This window comes from Bos indicus x Bos taurus, chromosome 3, assembly GCF_003369695.1.
Source record: "Bos indicus x Bos taurus breed Angus x Brahman F1 hybrid chromosome 3, Bos_hybrid_MaternalHap_v2.0, whole genome shotgun sequence".
Lineage (NCBI taxonomy): Eukaryota > Metazoa > Chordata > Mammalia > Artiodactyla > Bovidae > Bos > Bos indicus x Bos taurus.
In genome coordinates, this window is record NC_040078.1 from 95,203,021 (window position 1) to 95,215,152 (window position 12,132).

Genomic DNA, 12,132 nt, shown 5'->3' on the forward strand with positions numbered 1-12,132 from the left:
CTGATTTTTTTGCTGAATTAATTAATTAGTTCTAACAGACTTTTTTGTGGAATCTTTAGTATTTTCTACATATAAGATTATACCGTCTGCAAATAGAGATATTTTTATTTCATCCTTTTCAATCTGGAAAGGATTGGATTTGGTTTCAATCCAAATCCAATTGAAAATTGGTTTCAATTTCTTTTTCTTGCCTACTTGCTCTGGCTACAACTTCCAGTACTATGTTGAATAGAAGTGGTGAAAGTGGGCATCCAACCTTACCTTGTTCCTGATCTTAGGGGAAAAGTTTTCAGTCTCCTCCATGGCTGTGGCCTCCATCATGCCCTCAGTGGCCCCACATTCCTCCCATGGCCAGGGCCATCATGGCTATGGTGTTCATGAGGGCGTGGCCCTCAATGGTTATGGCCATCATGAAGCTGGTGGCCATGGGGTCTGTCCCCCATGTCCAAAGCCTTCATGGGGCCAATGTCTACCACCAGCATCCATTCCTCCACCAGGGCCTTCATGGGTGCAATGTCCACTGCCTTCACCCCCATGCCACTGCCAGGGCCTTTGTGGAGATGATTCCCACCATCTCCAACCATACCCCCACCAGGGTCCCCTCCTCCATTTGGGAGTCCTCCTTCAGAGTGACCTTTTCTGGCCCCTCAGACTGGAGGAAGAGAAGGTTCATTTCCTCCTTGGCCACCATGGCCTCTATGGTATGGTCCAGGACCTGATGCTGATCCCCCTACACCAGGTCACCCTGCATGGCGTCACATGGGCCATCCCAGGAGGGATCGCCACCCCCTCCCTGGAAGAGGGTGGGGGACACAGCAGACGTGGACCCTCTGGGCTAACAGGACACCCCAGTCCTCCATGGGGATCTGGCATAGGTTTCCCAGGTTCACGGAGGAAGTGCTGCATGCCCTTGGGCCCCTCAGGGCCTTCCAGTAAGAAACCACTGGCTATTGGACCAGGCCTGAATCCAGGTGGCACCAGCATCTGCTTGATCTTGTCTGAATAGTCTGGTTGCTTTGGCCTTCCTGTGAGGGCCAACTGTTAGGTCTATCCATGATGGAGGAGAGGCTCTCCTGCAAACTGATGCCTCCTGCTCTAGGGTCCTGGGGACTCTTCCCGGCACCTGTGCTTCCAATAAAATTGGCCATAATAGGAGGCAACTTCAAACTGCCTTCCCCATCAGGTGAACCACAGGCCTCTTAGGCTCTAGGGTCTCATCCATGGAACAATCCACATCTAGGGTGACGAGTTTGGGTGGGGGGAATAGGCTCCTAAGGCTCATCAGGCTCATGAGGACTTTCCTTGTTCAGGAAGAGCTCCCGAAAGATCCCCTTCTCCTCCTCAGCCTGGATGTACCTCCTGTTGCTTCCAGGGATAACGAGAGGCGAAAGCAGCACCAGGGCCCTGGTGCGCGTCCAGGGCACCTTCTCCTCCACGGTGTTGTGGCTCAGATGCCAGCCTATCTCAAACATGTGTTCATTCTGATGGTATCTCTCACTTAGCTGACCTGCCAAAGTCCTTGATCTTACTCACATTTGCTCATCAGTTCCATCCAGTTCAAAACAAATACTCGCCCAGTTTGCCCTCTAGCCACATCACAGCTTTCCTCTTCCTGCCTTTCCGAGTCAGCTGACTAGGATCTCTGGTACTCTCAACTGGCTTTGCATCCAGAGTTCCTGGCTCCAAAGCAGTGGTATCCGTGAGCTCTGGGACTTCAGCAGGGGAAACTGGGGGCTCTGGACCTTCTGTGTCCATAACCTCAGAAGGAGGTGCTGACTGGCTCCGGGGAAGAAGTTTCAGCTGTGCTTGGTTCTGTGCTTATTTTCCCTTCAAATGGGCTTGACTTGGCAGCTGTGGGTGACAGCACCTTCTTCTTGATTTTAATGCCTGGAACAGAAGATGAATTGAGCACATCCAGAAAGCCCAGGCTTTCCATTGGCTGTGGCAGGATTATCTTCACTTAGATCTCTTTGGTGGCATTGGGTGTTGTGTTGACACTTGAGGGGGACGGGTTTAAGGTTGTACTTGTCAGAAACCACCACTACACTGGTATTCTTCACAGTCACCAAAGATGGGGGTCTCCAGCTCTAGTCCAGTGGAACTTGGTGTGAGACTGGGCACTGGGGTTATAAGAGACTTAGACTTCTCCCTCTTCTTCTCTGGGGCCTCCTGAGCCTGAGCTCAGCCTTCACTTCTATTACCGGTTGCTCAGGAGGGGTGGTTTAACTCTTTCCCTCTTCTTTCTGTTTCTTTTATCTTTCTCGGCAGGCTGGGTGGTGTACTGCTCTGGGAGTGGATGACGGTCATCTAGTTGCTGATAAGGACTGAGGCCAATTTCCAGAGCTCTTCATTCTCACTTGACGTGCTCCGTTGCTTCACCAGTTTGGCTGTGTTGTTCTGCTTGAGATGGTCTGCAGTGAGTGGAGATGCTGCAGGGTCAGTAGAATTTGCTGCAAGAGGGGAATGTTGTTGGTTGTTTTTTAATTTGTCAGCGAATTGTTAAGAAACTTGTAACTACCAGCATCAATAAACTTGACCAATATTTCTGGTGAATGAGTCTGCAGCAGAATGTTCAGATAAGTGCGGTGACTCACCATCTCTCATGCTTCCTTCATCAGACTGAATATCTTTGAAATCTCATCCATATTCTTGAGTTCCCCATCTCAGTTAAGGAAGCTATCCAGCATCCTCAAGTTTAAGGACTCTCTTTGAGGCCTATGGAACCCAAACCTATGATCAAGGTTTTATCAGGCTCAGGTGGGGAGGAGGTTAAACTTTTGGAGGGAAAAAATAAATAAAACAACCAATCAGAACCCAAAGTTCAGTTATTTGGGGGGGCCTCATTGGATCAAAAAGTCTCTTAAAAAAAATAAAGGCCAACTCAGCATGCATTCACCCCTCCCCAACTCCATTTAGGGAGGGGGCTCATAGAAAAAAAGTTCTGAGTGGATTCAAAAAAGTAAGTGCTGAATGAGTGAATTTGGGTGGGTTTTGGAAGGAAAGTTGGGTAATTATTTTTGAAGTTATGTGGTAATGGTCCTTTAGCCACAGATTTCAAGTACCAGGCAGTGTGGGCTGGTAGGGTGGGCGGGATAGGTGGGAAGGGGCAGAAGACACAGGTGGTTGGGCTGGTGGCTGTTGTTTTCCCTTCCCCCTTTCTCTTGGGATCTTTTCAAGGGTTCAGATATTGTTGTGGCTTGTTTCTTTTTCCCTTATGGCCGACTCGAGAAAATTTCAAACCCCGAAATAAATCCCAGAGTCGAACCTTCTATTGCTCTCTTCAGTTCCATCAGAGAAAAAGAGAGGGAGAATAGTAGTGGGAGCCCTTTAAATCCCCTGGAATTTTGTTGTCTGGGTAGGCGCTGGCGACAGGGTGGGCGGTACAGCAACTGCCTGCCTCTTTGTCTGCACCTCTGTGATCAGAAACAAGTCTTCCACTGGAAGTTGCCAGCAAGTCTTCAATAGGTTCCAGAGTTGCAAATAGTTACATGAGGCAGATTCTGCTAGTGCAGTTGTTGGCAGGTGGGGAGATAGAATCCTGGGTGCTTTCTACTTTGCCATCTTCCTAGAGTTCTCTCTTGCTAACATTTTGCCCTCTGACATGTGAATTGTGGTGATTATAATCTTTAGGAAAAACCAGGAGCTAAAACTGCTAGTAGTCCTCTTTCAGAGTTTTATGCTAAAGGAAACTTTTAATAAAAAAATAAATATGTATGTCACTGATAGGCAATCTCAGAAACAATGATCTAAATGTTTGAATTTGATATCAGTATTAAGTAATTGTGTATCTACTGCAAGAGGCATTTTCTAAAATGGTCACTCCCTACAACATTGTTCTCTATTCCTTTGCCTTGCTTTAATTTGCTTTATAGCACCTGACATTTCGCTATATATGCATTGTTGGTTGTATGTCTCTTTAACTAGAATTAAATCCACAGGATAAAGATTTTGGCATATTAGTTACTGAATCCTTGTCATCTAAAATAGAGCCTGGCAAGTTATAAGAACTGTGTAAAATTTGTTGGATATATGCATGAATGAAACATGAAATTTGGGGGGGCCAATAGAAAAAGCAAGAGAGTTCCAGAAAAACATCTATTTCTGCTTTATTGACTATGCCAAAGCCTTTGACTGTGTGGATCACAATAAACTGTGGAAAATTCTGAAAGAGATGGGAATACCAGACCACCTGATCTGCCTCTTGAGAAATTTGCATGCAGGTCAGGAAGCAACAGTTAGAACTGGACATGGAACAACAGACTGGTTCCAAATAGGAAAAGGAGTTCGTCAAGGCTGTATATTGTCACCCTGTTTATTTAACTTATATGCAGAGTACATCATGAGAAACACTGGACTGGAAGAAACACAAGCTGGAATCAAGATTGCCGGGAGAAATCTCAATAACCTCAGATATGCAGGTGACACCACCCTTATGGCAGAAAGTGAAGAGGAACTCAAAAGCCTCTATATGAAAGTGAAAGTGGAGAGTGAAAAAGTTGGCTTAAAGCTCAACATTCAGAAAACGAAGATCATGGCATCCGGTCCCACCACTTCATGGGAAATAGATGGGGAAACAGTGGAAACAGTGGCAGACTTTATTTTTCTGGTCTCCAAAATCACTGCAGATGGTGACTGCAGCCATGAAATTAAAAGACGCTTACTCCTTGGAAGGAAAGTTATGACCAACCTAGATAGCATATTCAAAAGCAGAGATATTACTTTGCCAACAAAGGTTCGTCTAGTCAAGGCTATGGTTTTTCCTGTGGTCATGTATGGATGTGAGAGTTGGACTGTGAAGAAGGCTGAACGCCAAAGAATTGATGCTTTTGAACTGTGGTGTTGGAGAAGACTCTTGAGAGTCCCTTGGACTACAAGGAGATACAACCAGTCCATTCTGAAGGAGATCAGCCCTGGGATTTCTTTGGAAGCTAAAGCTGAAACTCCAGTACTTTGGCCACCTCATGCAAAGAGTTGATTCATTGGAAAAGACTTTGATGCTGGGAGGGATTGGGGGCAGGAGGAGAAGGGGACGACAGAGGATGAGATGGCTGGATGGCATCACTGACTCGATGGACGTGAGTCTGAGTGAACTCCGGGAGTTGGTGATGGACAGGGAGGCCTGGCGTGCTGCGGTTCAAGGGGTCGCAAAGAGTCAGACACGACTGAGCGACTGATCTGATCTGATCTGAATACTATTCAGTAAAAAGTACAGAAAATAAGATGAAATGTATTCTTTCATTAAAACAATGAAAAAATGACACACATGAGGACAGAGTTTGGAATTTAGGAACTTGGAGACAATGTCACCAAGGTTATATGGAGAAATGAGAACAGTTATTACGATAGGAGACAGGGTTGTCGGCAACGTTTTCTCTCCCTCTTTCTTTTTATTTCTGGGATTAGTGTTTCAAAACGATTTATGCACTGAAAAAAAAAAAAAAAACTTAAAAAAACCCATCATTTTCCTGAGTCAGATGAAAAGTATGGATAGAGTATTATGCTTGCCAAACTTATTCCTGACAAATGGAGCTCTGTATTCCATATAGGAAGGAACAGTCTCTGGAGCTTTCAGACAGAAAAATAAAGACAGAAGGAGGAAGATTTGCTTAGTGTTTGAACAGTAAATCACAAAATATTATAATTAAAAGATGTGGGGAGAAGGGGACAGAAACTAACTTCCCTGGTCTGTGTCCAGAGGCTGTGTTCTGAATTTAACAATAGAACACCAATAACCAGGCGGGGCCAGAACATAGAGTCACACATTTTGTTCATGTCACAAAGGTGCCTGAGGCAGGAAACAAATGGCAGCTGAAATTCAGACCCTGCTCTACTCTCCAAGCCACTGAAACCTAATGTAGGTTTTTATGTACCCAGAGGATGTACTTTTTTCTAATTTTCACATAGGCATTGCAGGGGATGGGTATTGGAATAGGTCTTTGACTTAGCATGTTGGAGTCTGATGCCAAGTAAAATAACCTCTTCGTTGAACCATATCAATCTCTATTCCAGTAAGGATTAAGGTTGGACTTAATATGTAGTCTTCAGATAATCATATGAAGAGGCATAAATAACATTTATGACACACAGTCCATTACCCAGAGTTGCACTCTTATTGGAAGACAGAAGTTTAAATGCTACTGGATGTAAATATAGAACATTAAATAGTCTTATCTTCCTCTAATCCTATTGCTGTGATTTTATGAAGAAATGGGGTGGCAGGGTTTTAAATAGAAACAAAGAAAAGCTTTGGAGTCACAACTCTTAGAATCATAGGAAAAACATTAGGTTGAAATGAAGTCTCCGATCCCTTTCTCCCTATACCTTTCTGACTACCTCAGGAAAAAACATTAAAATAATTTCAGGTTTCTACTACTCACATTTTCCACCTCAATCATGTGAACCCCTCATAATTCCCCAAACATTCCATGTTCTCTCACCCCACCTCTTCCAAGCCCATACCTAGAAAGTCTTTCACTGTCTTGTCTTCTTAGGAAATTCTCTTTAGCTTTTAAAACTCAGTTCTAATGAAAAGGAATGCATGAGTCAGATCTAATGAGGTGGATGAACCTGGAACCTATTATACAGAGTGAAGTAAGTCAGAAAGAGAAAGACAAATCCTGTATATTAATGCATATATATGGAATTTAGAAAGATGGTACCAACGATCCTACATGCAGGGCAGGAAAGGAGACATAGATGTAAAGAACAACTTTTGGGTTCACTGGGAGAAGGCGAGGGTGGGATGATCTGAGAGAATACCATTGAAACATATACATTACCAGATGTAAAACAGATGACTAGTTCAAGTTTGATGCATAAAGCAGCGCACCCTAAGCCAGTGCTCTGGGATAACCCAGAGGGATAGGGTGGAAAGGGCGGAGGGAGGGGGTTCAGGATAAGGGGGACACAAGCATACCTGTGACTGATTCATGTTGATGTATGGCAACAACCATCACGATATTGTAAAGTATCCTCCAATTAAATTAATTAAAAAATAAAATACCTGGGCAAAGTAATTAAAAAAAGAAATTCAGTTCAGGCACTCAGTCATGTCTGACTCTTTGTGATCCCATGGACTGCAGCAAGCCAGGCTTCACTGTCCATCACCAACTCGCGTAGCTTACTCAAACTCATGTCCCTCGAGTCGGTGATGCCATCCAACTACCTCATCCTCTGTCATCCCCTTCTCCTCCTGCCTTCAATCTTTCCCATCATCAGGGTCTTTTCCAACGAGTCAGTTCTTTGCATCAGGTGACCAAATTATTGGAGCTTTAGTTTCAGCATCAGTCCTTCCAATGAACATTCAGGACTGATTTCCTTTAGGATGGACTGGTTGGACTCCCTGCAGTCCAAGGGACTCTCAAGAGTCTTCTCCAATACCACAGTTCAAAAGCATCAGTTCCTTGGCACTCAGACTTCTTTATAGTCCAACTCTCACATCCATACATGAATACTGTAAAAACCATAGCTTTGACTAGAGGGACCTTTGTCGGTAAAGTAATATCTTTGCTTTTTAGTATGCTGTCTGGGTTGGGCATAGCTTTTCTTCCAAGAAGCAAGCATCTTTTAATTTTAAGGCTGCAATCACCATCTGCAGTGATTTGGGAGCCCCCCAAAATAAAGTCTGCCTCTGTTTCCACTGTTTCCTCATCTATTTGCCATGAAGTGATGGGACTGGACGCCATTATCTTAGTTTTCTGAATGTTGAGTTTTAAGCTGATTTTTTCACTCTTTTCTTTCACTTTCATCAAGAGGCTTCTTCTTCACTTTCTGCCATAAGGGTGGTGTCATCTGCATATCTGAAGTTGTTGATATTTCTCCTGGCAATCTTGATTCCAGCCTGTGCTTCATCCAGCCCAGCATTTCTCATTATGTACTCTTCATGGAAGTTAAATAAGCAGGGTGACAATATACAGCCTTGACGTACTCCTTTCCTGATTTGGAACCAGTCTGTTGTTCCATGTCCAGTTCTAACTGTTGCTTCCTGACCTGCACACAGATTTCTCAGGAGGCAGGAAGGTGGTCTAGCATTCCCATCTCTTTCAGAAATTATCCACAGTTTGTTCCAATCCACACAGTCAAAGGTTTTAGCATAATCAGTGAAGTGGAAGTAGATGTTTTTCTAGAACTCTCTTGCTTTTTCTATGATCCAACGGATGTTGGCAATTTGATCTCTGGTTCCTCTGCCTTTCTAAAACCAGCTTGAACATCTGGAAGTTCACAGCTCACGTACTGTTGAATCCTGGCTTGGAGAATTTTGAGCATTACTTTGCTAGCTTGTGATATGAGTGCAATTGTGTGGTAGTTTGAACATTCTTTGGCATTGCCTTTCTTTGGGATTGGAATGAAAACTGACCTTTTCCAGTCCTGTGGCCACTGCTGAGTTTTCCAAATTTGCTGGTGTATGGAGTTCAGCACTTTCACTGCATCATCTTTTAGGATTTAAAATAGCTTAACTGGAATTCCATCACCTCTACTAGCTTTGTTCATAGTGATGCTTCCTAACACCCATTTGACTTCACATTCCAGGATGTCTGGCTCTAGGTGAGTGATCACAACATTGTGATTATCTGGGTCATGAAGATCTTTTTTGTACAGTTCTTCTGTGTATTCTTGCCACTTCTTCTTAATACCTTCTGCTTCTGTTAGGTCTGTACCATTTCTGTCCTTTATCGAGCCCATCTTTGCATGAAATGTTCCCTTGGTATCTCTGATTTTCTTCTGTTGTTTTCCTCTATTTTTTTGCATTGATCACTGAGGAAGGCTTTCTCATCTCTCCTTGCTGTTCTTTGGAACTCTGCATTCTAATGGGTATATATTCTTGCCTTGAGAACCCCATGAACAGTATGAAAATGCAAAAAGAGAGGACACTGAAAGATGAACTTCCCATGTTAGTTCACTTCAGTTCATTCGCTCAGTTGTGTCCAACTCTTTGCGACCCAACGAAGCGCAGCACGCCAGGCCTCCCTGTCCATCACCAACTGATGGAGTCTACCCAAAACCATGTCCATTGAGTCGGTGATGCCATCCAACCATCTCATCCTCTGTCATCCCCTTCTCCTTCTGCCCTCGATCTTTCCCAGCATCAGGGTCTTTTCCAATGAGTCAACTCTTTGCATCAGGTGACCAAACTATTGGAGTTTCAGCTTCAGCATCAGTCCTTCCAATGAACACCCAGGACTGATCTCCTTTAGGATGGACTGGTTGGATCTCCTTGCAGTCCAAGGGACTCTCAAGAGTCTTCTCCAATGCCACAGTCTAAAAGTATCAATTCTTGGGCTCTCAGCTTTCTTTGTAGTCCAACTCTCACATCCATACATGACTACTGGAAAAACCATAGCCTTGACTAGATGGACCTTTGTTGACAAAGTATTGTCTCTGCTTTTTAATATGCTGTCTAGGTTGGTCATAACTTTTTTTTCAAGGAATAAGCGTCTTTTAATTTCATGGCTGCAGTCACCATCTGCAGTGATTTGGGAGCCCCCCAAAATAAAGTCTGCCTCTGTTTCCCCATCTATTTGCCATGAAGTGATGGGACTGGATGCCATGATCTTAGTTTTCTGAATGTTGAGTTTTAAGCTGATTTTTTCACTCTTTTCTTTCACTTTCATCAAGAGGCTTCTTCTTCACTTTCTGCCATAAGGGTGGTGTCATCTGCATATCTGAAGTTGTTGATATTTCTCCTGGCAATCTTGATTCCAGCCTGTGCTTCATCCAGCCCAGCATTTCTCATTATGTACTCTTCATGGAAGTTAAATAAGCAGGGTGACAATATACAGCCTTGACGTACTCCTTTCCTGATTTGGAACCAGTCTGTTGTTCCATGTCCAGTTCTAACTGTTGCTTCCTGACCTGCACACAGATTTCTCAAAAGGCAGGTCAGGTGGTCTGGTATTCCCATCTCTTTAAGAATTTTCCACAGTTTGTTGTGATCCACACAGTCAGAGGCTTTGACATAGTCAGAAATAGATGTTTTTCTGGAACTCTCTTGTTTTTCTATGATCCAACGGATGTTGGCAATTTGATCTCTGGTTCCTCTGCCTTTCCTAAAACCAGCTTGAACACCTGGAAGTTCATGGTTCACGTATTGCCGGCTTTGAGAATTTTGAGCATTACTTTACTAGCGTGTGAGATGAGCGCAATTTTGCAGTAGTTTGAGCATTCTTTGGCATTGCCTTTCTATAGCTAATAAATAAAATATGGCAAAAATTGACAGTTTCCAAACTCAGGACTAAAAAACTGGAAGCTTCCACTTCCTTTTTCTTGGATCACCGATTCTTGAATTTCTTGGGTGTCATATAAGATGTTTGACAACCCTTCTGTACATACTTCATGAACAGGCTTTGAGACTACATGCAGAAGAGAAGGACCTGAATGAGCCCAGCCTTCAAGAGAGGGACAAAAAGCAGGCCTTTAAGAGAAGGATAAGTCTAGCCTTGCTAATGTCTCAGTCATGTGAGTGAAGCTATCTTGGATCCTTCAGATCAGCTCAACTGCCAGCTGAATACCATCAGCTGACCCCAGTTCATTTCATATGGGGCTGAGAACTGGTTATTCAAGCCTTACCTCAAATATTGACACACAAAATTGAGAGAGAAAATGACTTTTTTTTTTTTTAAGTTACTAAGGTTTGAGACAGTTTGTTAGGGAACAACTGGTAACCACAACAGAAGTTGATAACTGGTAATTGGGCTCTTCTGTAACCCAAACCCCAAATATGTGACATTAATTTCGAGACTGGGAAATGGGTAGGGACTTGAAGGACCTTGAGGAGTCTGTTAGTGAAAGCTAGAAAGATCTGGAGGAGGTGTTGGAGATCACTTTCAGAACAGTCAAGAAATTGTTATTGGAAGCCAGAGGAAGTTTTGAAAACAAGGTTACCTATGGCAACGTGGAAAATAGAAAGGTACCTAATGAACTTGAGGATCTAGTTGGGGAGTTTATAGACAGAAAGTCCAAAGTGTCAACTGGCGTCTTGTAGCTATTTATAATTAAATATTAGAAGAGAGAAGTAAACTAAAGAAGGACCCAGGATAGTATTTCCAAGCAGCACAAGAGTCTCAAAGGTAAAGAATGGCCTCATGGTACAGATCAAATCTAAGGTGTTGCCGACAAAATGACATAACCAGGTAAAAACAAGTCAAAGATGCGACTGTAAGATCTTTTGTTAAGACTTCAGAAAGATATGTTTTAGTTGAGGTAACATCGGTTTATAACAGTCATGTGCACAACATTATATTTCAACTTCTATATGCACTACAGCATGCTTATCAAAAGTTTAGTTTCCATTTAGCACCGTACAGTTGATCCCTTTTACTCATTTTACCCTCCCACCCCCTTCCTCTCTGGAAACCACTGCTTTGTTCTCTGTACCTATGTGTTTGTTTTTGTTTAGTTTTATTTTGTTATACTCCACATATGAACGAAATCATAAAGTATTTGTCTTTCTCTAACTTATTTCACTTGGCCTAATACCCTCAAGATTCACCCATGTTATGGCAAATGGCAGGTTTTGTCTTCTTCTGGCTGAGTAGTATTTTTCTGTGTGCATGCATCTGTGTGTGTGTGTGTGTGTCTGTGTGTATGTATACACACACACACCACATCTTCTTTACCCATTCATCTGTTGATGGGCACTTACTTTGTTTCCATATCTTAGCTCTTGTATATAATGCTATGGTGAACATAGGGGTATGTATATCTTTTCTAATTACTGTTATCACATTCTTTGGATATATACCCAGAAGTAGACTAGCTGGATCATATTATAGTTCTATTCTTATTTTTTTTGAGGAAACTCAATACTGTTTTCCATATGGCTGCACCAATTTACATTCTCACCAACAATGTAGGTCAGAAAGATTTAAGGCAGTGTCTCATAGATGGTTTCAAAGTTATTCTTAGTGGAAACAAATTTTTTCTGAGGATCTCAATGCTGTGCCTTATGGATACTCTGTGTTAAACAGTAGGGTTTCTAAGAGTCTTAAGGGTGTCATTCCACAGCAGGTTCACAGGGGGACCAAGGTCCAGAAATACTATCTGAAAGATTTGTGTGTGTGTGTTTTGGATAATGGAGTAGAGTATAATTCGATACACAGGAAATCCCCCAAATTTTAAAAGGATTACGTTAGC

General features: G+C 42.9%; 1 pseudogene; it reads right to left on the minus strand.

The window, feature by feature from the left end:
* Positions 1-289: 289 nt before the first annotated feature.
* LOC113890348 lies at positions 290-6,931 on the minus strand (annotated as a pseudogene).
* Between the last annotated feature and the right edge of the window lie 5,201 nt (positions 6,932-12,132).